The 17,545-nt window shown below is 38.7% G+C and overlaps 1 protein-coding gene across 1 annotated transcript in view; it reads left to right on the plus strand.

Annotated features, from left to right (window-relative positions):
• The window catches only part of RhoGEF3 (Rho guanine nucleotide exchange factor 3), a 1,152,743-nt gene that overhangs the window by 412,757 nt on the left and 722,441 nt on the right, over positions 1–17,545 (plus strand). The window lies entirely within an intron of this gene.

Here is a 17,545-nt window from a genome sequence, read left to right on the forward strand (position 1 = left end):
GGGCAAAAAACTTAGGTGGATAAAAAGACAACGTTTTTTTCCAAAGCCAATATCTCAGCTTCTATATGGGATATACCAAAAGCAAAACCTGACAATAAAAGCAGAAAATATCACCTTTCTAATGATGTAAAGTAGGGGCTCATAGGTGATCAAGCAACGAAGATATCGCAATAGTAGCAAATAAAACCCCAATTTTCATTTTTGGGATTTTAATTTTATTGACAAATATCACAGCTTTGGTTGAAAAATTTCCAAAAACAATGATTGACTCTGAAAGTAAAAGACCCCGTCTTTACAATGATGCAAACTAGGTCGGCGTAGGTAACCAAATAACGGAGATATCGCAATAGTCGGTAATGCATCCCATTTTTGTATTTTTTTGGAAATCACGCTACAGGTCGCAATATTGATCGGATCGTCACGAAAATTTCAGGGTTAATGGGGGTCTCACAGATGAAGAAGCTTATTGATTTTGGTGATGGTCGGATAATATTTAGGGGTCGGAATGGGAAAACACTTAATTGTAGAAAAGTCAACATTTTATTTCAAAGCCAATATCTCTGTTTCTTTAAGAGGTATATCAAAAGCAAAACCTGGAGAGGAAAGTAGAAAATATCACCTTCACAATGGTGTAAAGCAGGTTGTCGTAGGTGGTCAAATAGCAAAGATATGGCAATAGCCGATAATGTATCCCATTTTCCGATTTTTTTGTAATCACGCTACAGGTAGCAATTTTGATCGGATGGTCACGAAATTTTGGGGGTTAATGGGGGTCCCAAAAAGAAAGAAGCCTATTGATTTTGATGATGGTTGGATAATATTCAGGGGTCGGAATGGGCAAACACTTATTTTGAGAAAGGTCAACGTTTTATTTGAAAGCCAATATCTCTGTTTCTTCAAGAGGTATATCAAAAGCAAAATCTGGCAAGCAAAGTAGAGAATATCACCTTTACAACGATGTAAATTAGGTTGTCATAGGTGGTCAAATAGCAGAGATATGGCAATAGTCGATAATGCATCCCATTTCCGATTTTTTTGTAATCACGCCACAGGTCGCAATTTTGATCGGATCGTCACGAAAGTTTAGGGGTTAATGGGGGTCCCACAGAGGAAGAAGCCTACTGATTTTAATGATGGCCGGATAATATTCAAGGGTCGGAATGGGCAAAAACTTATTTGGAGAAAAGGTCTACATTTTATTTCAAAGCCAATATCTCTGTTTCTCTAAGATGTATATCAAAAGCAAAACCTGGCAAGGAAAGTAGAAAATATAGCCTTTACAACGATGTAAAGTACGTTGTCGTAGCTGTTCAAGCAACAGAGATATCGCAATAGTCGGTAATGCATCCCATTTTCCGATTTGTTTGTAATCACGCTACAGGACGCATTTATATATATTGGCTTCTAGTAGGGGTATTCCAACGACAAAGCCTGTCAATGGAAGAAGAAAATATTACCTTTACATTGGTGTAAAACAGGTTGGCGAAGGTGGTCAAACAAGGGAGATACCACAATAGTCGGTAATCCCATTTTCCGATTTGTTTGTAATCACGCTACAGGACGCAATTTTAATCGGATCGTCACGAATTTTTTGGAAGTTGATGCGGGTCCCACCTAGGAAGAAGCTTATTGATTTTGGTGATAGCCGGATAATATTTAGGGGTCGGAATGGGGAAAAACGCATTTGGAGACAAATTCAATGTATTATTCTTTGTGAATATATTGGCTTCTAGTAGGGGTATTCCAACGACAAAGCCTGTCAATGGAAGAAGAAAATATTACCTTTACATTGGTGTAAAACAGGTTGGCGAAGGTGGTCAAACAAGGGAGATACCACAATAGTCGGTAATGCATCCAATTCTTCCATTTTTTTTGCAATCAAGCTACAGGTCGTAATTTTGATCGGATGGTCACGAAATTTTGGTTGCTTATGGGGGTCCCAGAGACAAAGAGGCATATTATTTTTGGTGGTAGTCGGTTTATATTCCCTAAAAGAAATGTTTACCAGTGAAAAGGTAGTAGGGTATCACATGGTCGGCCCCGTCCCGACTATAGCCTTTGCTCACTTGTTTTATAATAAAATAGAATGCATGTTATTTTAGGCATTAATAGGCAACATTTCATTCATTCTCACAACAGGAAATCATTTTTGTGAAAAAATGTCAAAAAGTCATAACCCGGAACGGTATACAACTTGTTGGGAGTATACAACTTTCCTCCTGAAATTTGTTGGTATAGGTCCACGCCTTCATATAACCCCCATAGAACGGTACCTCCCTATTTTCGGTATTTTGAAGGTTGTGGCCTTAATATTTCATCGAAATGGCTGAAATGTGATGTTTGGGTTCAGTTGGGGTATGCAACTTTCAGCCAGAAATTTGTCGGTACAGGTCCACGACTTCAAATAGGCTCCCATAGAACGGTACCTTCCGATTTTCGGTATTTTAAATACTGTGGTCTCAATATCCCATCGAAATGGTTGAAATTTGCTATTTAGTTATCCTTGGGAGTATACAACTTTTCACGTGAAATTTGTCGGTAAAGGTCTACGTCTTCATATAGCCCTCCAGTACCTCCAGATTTTCGGTATTTTAAAGGCAGTGGCCTCATTATTCCTCCAAAATGGCTGAAATTTGCTATTTAGTCTTCGTTGGGGGTATATAACTTTCCTGCTGAAATTTGTTGGTATAGGTCCACGCCTTCATATAGCCCCCATAGAACGGTACCTCCCGATTTTCGGTATTTAAAAGGCTGTGGCCTCAATATCCCACCGAAATGACTGAAATTTGCTATTTATTCCTCGTTGGGGGTATACAATTTTTGATCTGAAATTTGTTGGTATAGGTCCACGCCTTCAAATAGCCCCATTGCAACGATCCGATTTTCGGTATTTGGAAGATGGTGGCCCCAATATAAAACTTGCCACATGAAATTGTGACCTCAGGATGTGGCCTCAATATAGCCCAACGTCTTCATATAGTCCGCATATAACTGTACCCCGATTATCGGTATTTTAAAGTTTGTGGCGTCAATATCCCACCGACATTGCTGAAAGTTGGTATTTAGTTTTTGGTATAAAATAGTTCAGAAACGAATCATTACAGATATGTTTTCTCAATTTATTAAGTGTGACTACAAAGAGCCGTGAACATCGGCTTCAATGCCTGGAATAACCCTATCAAGGCCACAGTAAAGTCCCGATAACTCTAACTGGCGTTACAAAGTATCTTTATATACCCTCAGCATTTATGCTAAAGAGGGTATCTTCAATTTTATACTGGCAAAATGCGCCTCATCGATATAATGGTTTTAGACTCCAAGTATGTTTGGACAAAATCCGTCAAAGCCATGTCCGTCCGTCTGTCTGGCTGGCTGGTGTGCACGATAACTCTTGATGGGATTCGCCGAGTTGGTCCAACATTAAAAAATTCACATTTTTCGCAAAAATTATGCGTGCGATAACTCTGTCGTCCATACTTTACACAAAGTAATATTTCTACCAGGCATCGATAAATCGGTTCACTCTATCGGCTACCTCCCACACAAAATTTCCGAAAAGTGCAGTTTAAGACCTCCCCTCGAATCCTTTTAATTTTTGTTGTGGCAATTAGTATTCGCTGCCTCCATTACGACGGTGCAAGTTTTTTTTTAAGGGCCAAGTCCATACTTGCTGAGAAAATGGGCTGAAAGCTGTAAAATCTTGCTATGGCACATTGTGTTGTGGTAGGAGCCTGCTGTAACTCTCGAACGGATAAACTTATCCCATCCAAAATTTGGCAATCGTGATATTTTGCTCAACGTTAAATCAAGTTTTAAGATGGGTTTTATCAGTCCACTACTTTGGGTATCTCCCCCACAAAAGTTCAAAACTTTTCGCTAAAATGGTGCACACGATAACTCTCGAAGGATCAATAAAGATAATGTTATAATATGGACTACATATGCCAACTCCTTCGGGTAACTCCCACACCAAATTTCGAAAAAGTGCAGGTTAGGACCTCCTCTTAAATAGTTTTCAATTTTCTTGCAACAGGTTCGTAATAGTTCTCGAATATTAGATGAAATTCGAAGATGGTGCTTATAGGTACCTCCCCTACAAACGTTCGAAAATATCTGCTAAAATTGTAAGCGCAATATCTCATAAACTTAGCAACCAAATTGGTCCTAACTTTGTATCTCGAAATATTTTGTCCAAATTTAGATTATGTTCAAAAGTGTCCTTAGGATACCAATCATCTAAATGAGCAACATTTTTGTTTAAGTGCGGTTAAGGGTCTGTGCGAAAATCCTTTGGAAATTTTTACTAAGGTACTCCCAGTAGCCCTGTTTACTGAGATATGATGTTTTTCGTATGCAAGTCCATGTTTCCTGATATAATGGTCCAATCGAGAGAATTGACTTTCAAAATAAAACACACTTCCAATGTGGACTATGTCGGTCCATTTTTTTAGGCACCTCCCTCGCAAAACTTTTGAAATTTTAACTTAATCCCTATTCTTGTCGGCAAGTTCATACGCCCAAAATTCTGAAGACCCCCAAAATGCATACGTTTTGTTTTTTTTTGAAATATATGTTTCAATTCACACAGGCTGAGGGTATACCTCTGTCGGCACAGCCGACTGATACTTTTTACTTGCTTATTTATAAGTTACTGAGGTTTTTATGTTTAGGAAACATAACTTCGTTAACAACAAGTATGCACGAGGCTATGTTCGACAGGGCCGATCTTTTTATATCCTCCACCACATTTCTGCCATTTCGGTTGGACAACGTAGCTAACATTTTCAAAAAATCAAGAGTTATCGTATTATGGAGGTTATATTAAAACATAGACAAATATTGAGAATTTTATACATCCAAGGGAGAATAAATACCAATATAGCGATTTCGGTTGAATAATCTGTCTAAAACCTTGAAAATACCGAAAATCTAGAGGTACCGTTCTATGGAGGCTATACAAATAACAAGGACGTGTACCGAATATTCAATGGGGGAATATTTTATACCCACAACGAAGGTAAAATACGAAATTGTAGCCATTTCGGTGGGATAATGAGAATATAATATGTGATGGTTTTAACTTAAAGGGAAAATCTACGTCGGATTTTTTTAGGCGGCACCCCCCTTAAAGTGTTTAGCTTTGTTAGATGTTAAGATTGTTAAAGTTTGATCACAATTTGTGCCACTGGGGCCTCGATAGTCATTTGTATGGGAACAAAGGCAAATTTTAACAGTTCCTTATTGTGGCTTAAAAACTAATCCTACAAAAAAATTTGAAAATCGGCTCGGGTTTTTATATTAGCTATATGTATATAGGGCCCATGGAAACTTTGAGGCCTCAGTGGCACGTTTTAACATGTACCGTGCAGAGATGGTCTGTATGCTGATTTTTTAGGTTTTCGACGGTCAGAAAGTTGTAAACGTCGAAAACGTCATATACTAGTAGAAAACGTATAAAAAGTAGTAAACGCCATAAACCTCAAAAAATTTATGTTATCCCCATATTTTTCAATTATTACCAATTCTAAAAGCCTGTCTTTGTTATTGAAAGGCCTACGCGCCTGTTTTGGAAATTTAATCGCATTTGTATTGATATTTTATTTTCTTTAAATAACTGAAAATAACGTCTTCTAAGAATTTGCTGGTGAAATAATTAATAAAGAAACAATAATGCCCATATAATATAAAAATATACATAAAATGTATATTTTTTTAACGACATTTTTTTATGTTTGTTTCGTTTTTATGAAAACTGAATCTCAAAAGAAATAATAAAATGAGTTTTGTTGTTATGAAAAATAACGATTTTATGCTGTAAAAAACCTTGTTTTTTGGCAAGGTTTACGACGTTTCTGACGTATGTAATATACGTCAGAAATGTATGTCATATACGTCATAATTTCCGTCAGACCATCTCTGGTACCGTGTGTGCTCAAATGTTGGCAGTATTAAAATCTAACGAAGACCTATACCGAAAATTTTCTGCAGAATTGTTGTATGCCTACAAGAGAGAGAACAGATACCATGTATTTCTGGTTGACAAATATGCATAAAAACGTTGAAAATACCAAAAATAGGGCGGTACTGTTCTACGGGGGTATATAAAAAACCGGGCCTTAACGACCTTTCTATGTGGAATAGTTTTATACCATCAACAAGCAAAAAATCCTTACCAAATAGTAGGTTTTTATAGTACTTTTCGTAAACGAAACAACCCGCAAATAACACGTTATTTTAACAAGGGCATGTCGCACTGAATAACTAGTTATTCTACTACCACTAGAATAACTAGTTACTCTATGACCACTAGATGTTGAAAAATAAGCAAAAAAATATATGTTCTATTTTTAGACTAGGAATTTGTTTTCAATTTCAACACAATTCACACTAGGCCATCCGTACGAACATTAATGGTTGCTTAAACGCTTACATGTGCACCACAAATGTTTTTTGTTTCTATACCCTCCACCATAAGATGGTGATCTGCGTGCAATTCTACATCGATATATCTATGTCCGTCGGTCTGTGGAAATCACTCTAGCGTCCGAACGGATTGAAGTAGGTGGGTGAAATTTTGACAGAATCTATTATATGTACGTAGGACTTTTGGTATTGAAAGTGGGCTATGTAGGTCCACGTTTTCGTATAGCCCCCATACAAAGTCGTCGTTTTAAGGACGACATTATCACACTGAAATAGCTAAAAATTGGCATTTAGTCTTCGTTGGGGGTATGACATTTTCCCCCAGAAATTTGTAGATATAGGTCCATGGCTTCATGTAGCCCCAATAGAAGGGTTCCTCCCGATTGTCGGTATTTTGAAGGTAGTGACCTCAATATCCCACTGAAATGACTGAAATGTGGTAGTAAGTCCTCGTTAAGAGTATACAACTTTCCACCTGAAATTTTGTCGGTATATGTCCACGCCCTCATATAGCCCCCATAGGACGATATCCCCCAATTTTCGGGTTTTTTTAGCTATATTATCCTAAAATGGCTGAAATTTGATATTTCGTCCTCGTTTGGGATACAAAACTTTCTCCCAGAAATTTATCAGTAGCCTCATTATAACACCGAAATGGCTAAAATTTGGTACATAGTCTTCGTTGAGGGTACAAAACTTTCCACTGAAATTGGTCGGTATAGGTCAACGTCTTCATATAGCTCCCATAGAACGGTACCGCCCGATTTTTCAAGGCTTAAGCCTCATTATTGCACCGAAGGAGCTGAAATTTGGTATTTCGTTTTTTTCTGGGCTATTCCATAGAACGGTATATCCGAATTTTAGGTATATTGAAGGTTTTAGCCTCATTATAACACTGAAATGGCTACAAGTTGGTACTTATTATCCGTTGAGGGTATGAAACGTTCCACCCGAAATGTGCCCGTATATGTCGACGCCCTCAATCAGCCCCCCATAGGACCGTACTTCCCGATTTAAGGTATTTTGAAAGTTGTGGCCTCAATTTACCACCGATGTGACTGAAATTTAGTATTTAAACTGCCATGAGTATATAAAATATTGCAGAAGAGAATTATCAGTATAAGCCCTCTTCTTCAAATAACCCCCATAGAAGCGTACTTCCCGATTTTCGGTAATTTGAAAGTTGTGTCATCAATATCCCATCGAAACGGATGATATTTAATAATCCGCTGGTGGTATACAACTTTCCTGAAATTGTCCGGTATTGTTCCATGTTTTTATATAGCCCTCACAGAGAGGTCCCTCCCAATTTTCGGTATTTTGAAAGTTTTAGCCACATTATTCAAAGGGAATAACTGAAATTTGGTATTTAGTCCTCGCTGGAGTTACGAAACTGTCCTCCAGAAACTATGTTGTTAACTATCCAATTCCAGAATATCCAGGTTTAGGTCTAGTTGGTATTGCCCAATTCTATGTATTTCGCTCAATTCGGAAAATTGTAAATATTGGTCCAATTTTGGAAAGTACAAAAATTATTATAGTATTATCAGTTGAGATATACATACATAGTAAAACTAAATTAAACTAATTGTTCCTATTCATTTCAATACAGTTCGTGGTGTAGGGTGTAAAAATTCGGCCCGGTGTAAAAATTCGGCGTTATGCTTTCTTATTTTTAACAAAAATTACCCGGCCACTCGCCATCTGATATGTAGTCGGTCACACAGGCTATGTGCCTCCGTATTCATAACTTAGTTAGGAGTAATATAAGTATTAATTTTTGTTTGCATATCTTTGTAATGGGCTTCATAATGGCTAACGGATCAGAATTTATGCTGAGCGATTACTAAACGCCACAGTTAAGCCATTGCGGTAGCAATATGCCGTTAAAGCTTTAAATATTTCGAGCTGTATCTTTTGATTTCAACAGACATCGACTTATGTTAACGCTGAACAAGAATATCCCCTTTATAGGGTATCCGACGAAGATTTAATTAATCAACACACCCAATACTAAGTTGTTTAATAAATATTTACTTACGTTACAAACAAAACATAAATTTGCCAACCTTATTTTCTCACTTAGCCTACTTTTATGTGTCAACAATAACCCAAGGGGTTAATATCGTTGTTGTTGGTGTTTTTCTTTTCTGTCGGTTCGGTTATTACATTTTCATTTTTCATGGATTTTTAATTGAATAGTTTATGAATTTTCATTAAGATCATAAATGTAATTTAATGAAATATTTTTGTGTACAACAAACAGTAGCTTAAATTTTTGCAACACCCTTTGCTGAACTAACTGTTGGGAGAAAGAACAAAACAAAAATAAAGGAAAACAAGCAAATGCGTAGAAAATAATTTTAAATTTGTTGTGTCTTGTTGTTTGTTCACGGCCTGACATTTATTTCTCCCCAGAGTACTGCTGACTCTCTTAGAATTTTGTAAACGCTTTAAAACATTTTATCATAATAAATGTACGACATGACCTTCGGAGAAGTTTCGCTTGCGGCTAGCCATAACTAATGTTCCTTTTTTTTTTGAAGAGGGTAGGCAGTCGAGAAGTGGTTTGTTTGTTATATTTTTTTAGCAGAACATTTTGTTTGACCCCAAGGGGAAATAACCATTATTATTATTATTATTTGTATTTATATTTGGTTGAGTAAAGGTTATTGTAACACCTTTTTTATATTTTTAATGGCCTTGATTATAATCCCATTAAAATAAATTATTATGGTTTATGGTTTTTTTGGTGCTTTAAACAATAAAAGAAACACTGTTGTATTATATGGCAAGGAAATCTAGATAAGCTTGAGCTTCCGAGTTTATGAAATATTAATTTTACAAACTTAGCAATTAATCTTAACCTCAAAATTGCGAGAAAAAAGTCTTTTCTATTTCCCGAAGCTTGAAATTAATTTAAAGCTAGTAGCGAAAGGATCAAAGTCGGGCGGGCGCGTCTATATGTTACCCTACACCACTGCGAATATGTAACATAAATATATATGGGAGATATATCCAAATCTGAACCGCATTCGATATAATTTGACACATTTATTTCTAGACCAAGCTCCGTCAAACATTTCAAACTTCATTAAAATTGAACGAATATTGGGTGTTGAGTGCACCAAATACTTCAAATCGGCCGAAAATATATATGAAAGCTATATCCAAATCTGATTTGTTTTCCATATAATATCGGCACATTTATTTCTACACCAAATTCCAAATTTCATAAAAATTTTAGAGATAAAAGGTGTTTGGTGCATCAAATCACTCAAATCGACCACAAATAAATATCGTTCCCACGACAATCGAATCTACGCTCCGGAACGACCCGAGCCCACCTCGACCAGGGATTGTCAACTCAGTGCCAGCTGTACAAACCATGTATTTTTCCCCCAGGTGAGCAAATCATGGCAGCCGCTTTGCTCAAGATCCTGCCTATTAGGGTTGGCATTGAGCAGAACCCAGGCCCCACTTCCACCGAGATCACTATCTGTTCTGTGTGCAGCGACATGATGTGGGAGAATATTCCATTTGTTAGGTGTAACAGATGTCGAAACTGGTGCCATTTGAGACGGTGCACAAATCTGCGCTCGCACAGAGACTGGCAACTTCGTGGCGGATTGCTGCTCCAACAACACCACTCTGAGCTCTACTTCCAGCTTCCCGAACACCTCCATCAGCAGCAGTCATACCAGTGCCTCAACATATTCGTCTCAGCACAGCATACTGTCCAACTCTACCATCTCCACACAATAGCTCGAACTCACCGTCACGAACCTCCAACAGACATTTCGACAACAACACATTGCCACAAATTCAGAGCCCCTACTCTCAACATCAATAGCTTCATGTTATTGATGATATCCACGCTATGGTGGAGGCTTGGCGTTCATTATTAATAGGAATATTAGTTATCAGCTAGTCCACCTGCCGTCCCTGCTTCACGACCAATTCCTGGAGGCCATGGAAATGTCAATCAGTTCCGAAGGCACCACACTTGAGATTGTCAACGCATATATTCCGCCCGTAAACAGCATCTATCCAGCACAACAACAGGATGTCCTGATAACCAAAGGATTGTATCCCTGACGGAAGAGATAAGCTCTTTTGTAAACAACCACCGTCGTAATAAATGCATAAATCACTTGAACAATTGTGACGCTGGCTCTCACAAGTTATAATCTATCATAAAACGTCCTTCCGGCTCAAATAATAATCAGAGTAACATCGCTATCTCCTTCAATGATATTCGGTATGCAGATGCCAAGAAGTGCGCAAACAGTTTCTACCAGCAATTCGTTGCTCATCCCATGCAGCAGAACAGGACCAAAAGAGCCCCCCTTAGGAAGTTTAGTAAACTCCAGCGCGAGACACACTCCCATTCAAGTAGAAGGCATTATTTCCAAGGCAAAACCATCAAAGGCCCATGGTCCAGACGGCATCTACATGGTGATGCTCAAACACCATGGTCCAATAGCATTGGAATATCCCTCAAAACTTCTCAGTCTCTTTATTAATCAACAGATTATTTCCGAGATATGGAAAGTGGCGAAAGTTATTCCGTTTCCAAAACCAGAAAAACCGGCTAACTCAGGGAGTCCTACCTTCAATCTCCCTATTGTCACATATAGCGAAGGTTCTGTAAGCGCTACTTCTTCCAATTTGTTCTGGTCATCAACATCTGGCGAATCACCAACATGGATTTCGGAAAGCGCATAACAGCACGACACCTCTAAAGACATCACAACTCACATTGCGAACGACCCCAACCAGAATCAGCCGCCAAAGCGGACTGTGATCGCCGCCTTATATCTGTCAAAAGCGTTTGACATGGTTGATCACTAGATTCTGATGGGTGACATAATAGAGTCCACATTGCCCAATATTACCAGGCGTTGGCTTGGAAATTATATCAATGGAATTCCGATGCAAGAAATCGAAGTATCGCAAACTGAAAATGGGCGTACCAAAAACAAAAAAAAAAGCTTATATCCTTATATGTTCCACCCAATGTCGTCAAAATGGTTTCTTATGCAGATGACTGCACCATCATGACATCTGGCATCCATATAGAAGAGGTAAGTGCTAAAATAAATGACTATATAGCCACCATCGCCACATTCATGCAGGAAAGGAAACTGATCAAATCGCCGTAAAATACAACATCTACCCTTTTTACCTCTGACACACGTGAATTAAGAACAGAGCTGGACATCAAAGCCGAAGGAAGAACAATATCGACCGTCCAACACTCGAGGATCCTAGATGTTGTGTTTGATAACCTCCTTAAATTCACAAAACATGTCACCTATATCAAAGAGAAAGTCCAAGCCAATAATAAAGTACTGAAAGCACTTGCAGGCATTTCCTGCGACAAGGACAAAGAAACTCGCGACATATAAGAACATCAATCGGTCAACCCTGAGTTATGCAGCCCCAGTGTGGACATCCTTTCTTAGTGGCACTATGTGGCAAAACTTGCAAGTGGTTCAAAATAATGCATTACATTACATGTTTACAGAAGTTGGATCACTTATATGAGGAGACAAGGATTCCGTCAGTTAGACAACATAATATGTTGTGAGCGAGACAGTTCCTCCTGGCCTGCCAACTGCCTAGTCATCCCAACCACAATATTTTGGTGCAGGATCCACCTCCACGACACATCCGGAAGGACATCAGGCGCTTCCGTCCTGACATATGAGACATTATTCCATCAGACGTCAACCGACTATCAATAACGCAAGACCTGAAACAGCTTAACACCAGAGCGGTTAATGATCCGTCACCGGGTACAGCCCAAACGTTGTCCTAAATCAACATCCTACAGCAATCTCCGACAGCGAGCAGGAGCTCCCCAGATTCATTAGAACAACCTTAGCCCAGCTCAGATCTGGTTGGAGAACGTACTTAAACTGCTATCGAGAGAGAATTATTCCAGACACACTAGACCAGTGTCCAAGTTGTCGCCAAAGCTCTTGAGACCGATGGAAGTGACAAAAGTTCTCCAACTCAACAACAACGATCAACAACATATATTATGAAACAGTTCAACTTCCATCCGTGCGTATTCATCACACATATCCACCAATAAAATCACATCAATATCCTGCATCCCCATACACATCACTCTACACCTAACACACAAGCACACAATCTAATCTCTTTGAGACTTTAAATTCCATCTACAGGGAAAAACATACGGTTGCATCCAACCTGTTACAACAACAACAAATAAATATGGGAACCATATCTGAACCGATGCAACAGCTCTGTTTGTGTGTGTCACATGCACGAGAATTATTCTCACTCTCTCTGCAGCAACTAATAATTGTTCCACAAACATCCCATACGGGACAAGGGAGGCTTCTCTCATATCAATGATATGGGACCTACTGTTTATCGCCGAGTCTGAACGACGTGTCTTAAGACACCACTTTGTAGAGAAGTTTTACATGGCTGAAAGCCCAAGGGCGCCGTGCTAGCTAAGACATCTTTATGTACATCCCCAAAAGGAACTATATCGGGTCTATATCATGTCCTTATGCATCCCCGCAAACCAAATGTCTGATGTTCGACACGTCTGAACAATTTCGGAGGTAAAGTCGTTCAGATTTCGTTCCCATTTCTAAACGATTTTTCGGATTTTGTACCGATTTCGTTCCGATTTCGTAATGAATGTCGGAAAGAAATTTCCTTTCCGAATTTCCCAAGGATTTTCTTCAGATTTCGTAACGAAATCGGACCGAAATTGATCCGATGTAGCTCCGATATTTTGTTCCGAAATTATGTCAACCACTTCATACAACTTTCGTTAAGATATCGTTACGATTTCGGATCAGATATCGGACGTATCGTCCAAATTTTATTCCGATTTCGTTACGATGTCGGTACGATTGGTTTGCTGGGATGTTACATACAATTTCGTTTAGAAATCTTTACGAATTCGATTGAAAAAATTCGCCTTCCGAATTTACCAAGGATTTTCTTCCGAATTCCGACCGAAATCTATCCGATTTCGTTCCGACATTTTGGTCCGAAATTATGTCGACCACTTCATACAACTTTCGTTATCTTTACGTCCGAGCGTCCGAATTTTGTTCCGATTTCACCGCGTGGTGTAGGGTATAAATATGCAGCTGAGAACTGGCATTTTGTTCATATATTAGTTCCAACATTATCTGAGGAATTATTATCCTTTTGCTAAAACTCTTACCTTTTTCTTTTCTTCTTTCACACAGAAAACATTTCATTGTCTTTCATTCTTACACATAGCTGCTCAATTCTTGCCACCTTATCTTTATTCTACACTTTCTTAAAATTTCCTAAATAAATATTGAACTTGTCTAAAGCTGTGCGCCAAGCTAAAAAAGCAACGATGGAATGAACAAACTTCAAAAAAAGAAATACTTCAAACATCTTTAATGCATACAAGAATTGAAAAAAAAAATTAAAGAAAAAAAAATAGTTTTTGAAGTAAAATCAAGTTAGCAAAACTTTGCTGTTTTTTGCATTTCTTCTAATTTTGCAAAAGATTAAGCCAGATAAGACATACAAAATGGAAAATAATAGAAGCACTTTCGATGCAACTCGATGATAACAACACTGAAATAGGATTTCGAAAACTTTTTTGAACTTCTTAAACGATGATGAATGAACAATGCGCCTTTGTTTTCCAATAACCGTAGAGTTGACAGTGAAAACGTTCAAATAACAAAATTTTATTATAAAGTTTTGTCGTTGTTTGGTTTTGTTGTTTCTTTTGCAAAGAAAGTTTTGTAGTTAGATAATATTCTTACATATAATATTTGTCGGCCTTTACGTACAGATTTAGCATACAGTTTGTCAGGGAATTATTTTCACACTAAGAAGCCGAACACTTTTCATAGCAAAGTTAGTTGGGTGCCACAGTGGTGCAATGGTATGCATTCCCGCCTTGCAGTCAATAGATCTGCGGTCCGATTCCCAGGCTAGAAAACATTAAATTTTCAACGTTTCAAAATACTCCTCAGTGGGGACATTTCCTGAGTATTTCAGCCATGTAAAAATTCCCTACAAGTGGTGTCGTAAGAGACGGCGTTGGGACTCAGCCATAAACAGTAGATCCCTTATTATTCAACCAATATGAATCAGGGCGCACTCATTGATATGAGAGAAGTCTCCCTTGTCCCTACTGGGAGGTTTGTGGAACAATTGTTATATTAGCTAGTGAAAAATGACAAATAGTCCTGATAAAAATGTCGGTTTTTTTTTTGCAAAAATTAGTTGCTGGACTTGTTTCAAACAAGACTGGAAGTATAAATAAACAATTAAAAAAGTATCAGTCGACACTGCCGACAGAGATACACCCTCATCCTGTGTTAATTGAAATACTTTTTTCCAAAAAAAAAAACTTACTTATTTTGGGGGTTTTTCAAAACAATATGGATAGGATTAAAGCGCAAAAAAATTGAGGGATATCGATAGGTAGTGATTTTTTAAACTGAGTTTCGACAATATTTAGAGTACCATTTTAGCGAATATTTTCGAACTTTTTTGGAGGAGGTACCGGAAGGTCCACTCCTACCACCTTCGAATTTCATCTAATATTCGAAGAAATATTACGATATCCAAAGTGTGGACGAACGCAGTATTCGGTTCGAGCTCTCCAGTCACTACATATGGTGCCATAGGGGGGTTTTTACAACTTTCGGGCTTTTTTCTCAAGAAGTATGGACTTGCCCTTGAAAAACCTTTTACTCTTGTAATTGAGGCAGCGAATGCAGGTCTTAAAGTGAATTTATACAAAAAAGTGTGTAGACGGAGTGGACAAATATAGTCCATATTCGAACCTGATCTATACCTGGTAGATATATTAGGATGTCCATACTTTAGGACCAAATCTGTCACTCCCATCAAGAGTTATCGTACGCTTATCTTCGAACTTAAACTAAGTTTGCACAAAATATTACGAGAGCCACATTTTGGACCGAAACGGCAGATCCGTTCGAGAGTTACCTTACGCTCCAACCACAACACACGGTGTCACAGCCGTTTTTTTTTGCACCTTTCAGGACATTTTCTCAGGAAGTATGGACTTGCCCCTTATAAAACTTATACCGTAGTATGACGGGCAGTGAGTACAAGTGGCTACAACAAAAATCAAAGCGATTCGAGAGCAGGCCCTAAACTGAACTTTTCCGAAAATTTTTCTGAAAATTTTGTGTGGGAGGTACCCGAAGGAGTGGACCGATTGAGTCCATATTGTAACCTTATTTAAGTCTGGTACACATTTCACGATGTGCAAAGTATGGATCAAATCGGTTACTCATTTCTAGAGTTATCGTGCGCACAATTTTTCCGAACATTTTGAACTTTTATGGGGGAGGTACCTGAAGGAGTGGACCGATATGGCCCATCTTCGAACTTAAACTAAGTTTGGACAAAATATTACGATAGCCAAATTTTAGACCAAATCGGCTCACCCGTTTGAGAGTTATCGTGCGCACCAGCCAGACAGACAGACGCACGGACATTGCTAAATCGACTCCAAATTGTCTGAAACACATTTCATCCAAACATACTGGGGGTCTAAAACCATTATTTCGATGAGGCATATTTTGCTCGTATGAAAGTGTATATACCCTTTCTAGCCTAAAGGCTGAGGGTAATAATAGTCCCAGTTATAGGAACCCCGTCGCACACAGGTCGAAATCACTGATTTAGCGACTCGAAAGTAAAAAACTCAAACCATAAAATTTCGAAATGTTTTCCATTATATTGATTACAGACACTGGTACTTACTTACATAGTTGACCCATTACAGAACATTTGTTCCTAAGAAAAGATCTCCAATTATCTCTGTTTAGTGCTTCCCTTTCTGGAATACCGCGCCTTGTCATCCCATCATCTACTTGTTTGCGCCATCTATTTTTTGGTCTGCCAATTCTGCGTGCACCGCCATGTGGCTCGAATTTATACGCCTTTTTAGGGGGTTCATCATCGCTCATTCTTATTATATGGCCTAGCCAACGCAATCGCTGCATCTCGATACGTTTAACTATATTGATGTCGTTGTATAGCAGATACAGCTCGTGGTTCATGCGACGTCGATATTCACCGTCAACGCAGATCGTTCCGTAGATCTTTAGAAGAATTTTTCTCTCAAACACGCCAAGCACTGCCTTATCTGCTTGGGCAAGTACCCAGGCTTCGGAACCATACATCACCGCGGGTAGTATCAGTGTTTTGTAAAGCGTTATTTTTGTTTAACGAGTTGTGGCTTTGTTTTCGAATTGCTTACTTAAGCCAAAGTAGCAGCAATTCTTCTTTTTATTTCACAACTGATGTCGTGTGTTGTGTTTACGGCGGTGCCGAGGTATACGAAGTCTTTTACTACCTCAAAATTATAGGAACCAATTTCAACAGTTGGTCCGATCTCAATGGACGCATTGCGCGTCGACGCCATCATATTGGTTTTTTCGCCGTTTACCACCAGACCCAATTTAGCAGATTCTCCTTCGACCTTCATAAAGGTATCGGTTACTTCTTTTACTGATCGTCCCATGATGTCTATATCATCAGCATAAGCAAGTAATATGTGGCTATTGGTGTAGATTGTGCCACTTTTTTGACGTTTGCCTCTCGTATAACCTTTACTAGCAGGATGTTGAAAAGATCACACGACAGGCTGTCTCCTTGCCTGAAACCTCTTTTGGTACAAAACTCTTCGGAGAGGTTCTTTCCTATTTTAACTGAAGATCTTGTATCAGTTAGAGTCATTTTACAAAGCCGAATGAGCTTTGCGGGGATACCAAATTCAGACATGGCTTGGAATACCTTTGAACGTAGTGGGCTGTCGAAGGCTGCTTTATAGTCGACAAAAAGGTGGTAGGTGTCGATCTGCATCTCTTGGGTCTTCTCCAGGATTTGCCGCAGGTTAAATATTTGGTCGATGGTGGACTTGCCAGGTCTAAAGCCGCACTGGTAGGGTCCAATTATTTCGTTGACCATGGGCTTTAATCGTTCGCACAATATTCCTGACACTATCTTGTAGGCCATAGGGAGAAGACTTATGCCCCTATGGTTGGAGCGTAAAGTCGTATCTCCTTTCTTATGGACGGGACACAGGATG

This window comes from Musca autumnalis, unplaced genomic scaffold (genome assembly GCF_047663935.1).
Source record: "Musca autumnalis isolate F117 unplaced genomic scaffold, ASM4766393v1 scaffold_4, whole genome shotgun sequence".
NCBI classification, from domain to species: domain Eukaryota; kingdom Metazoa; phylum Arthropoda; class Insecta; order Diptera; family Muscidae; genus Musca; species Musca autumnalis.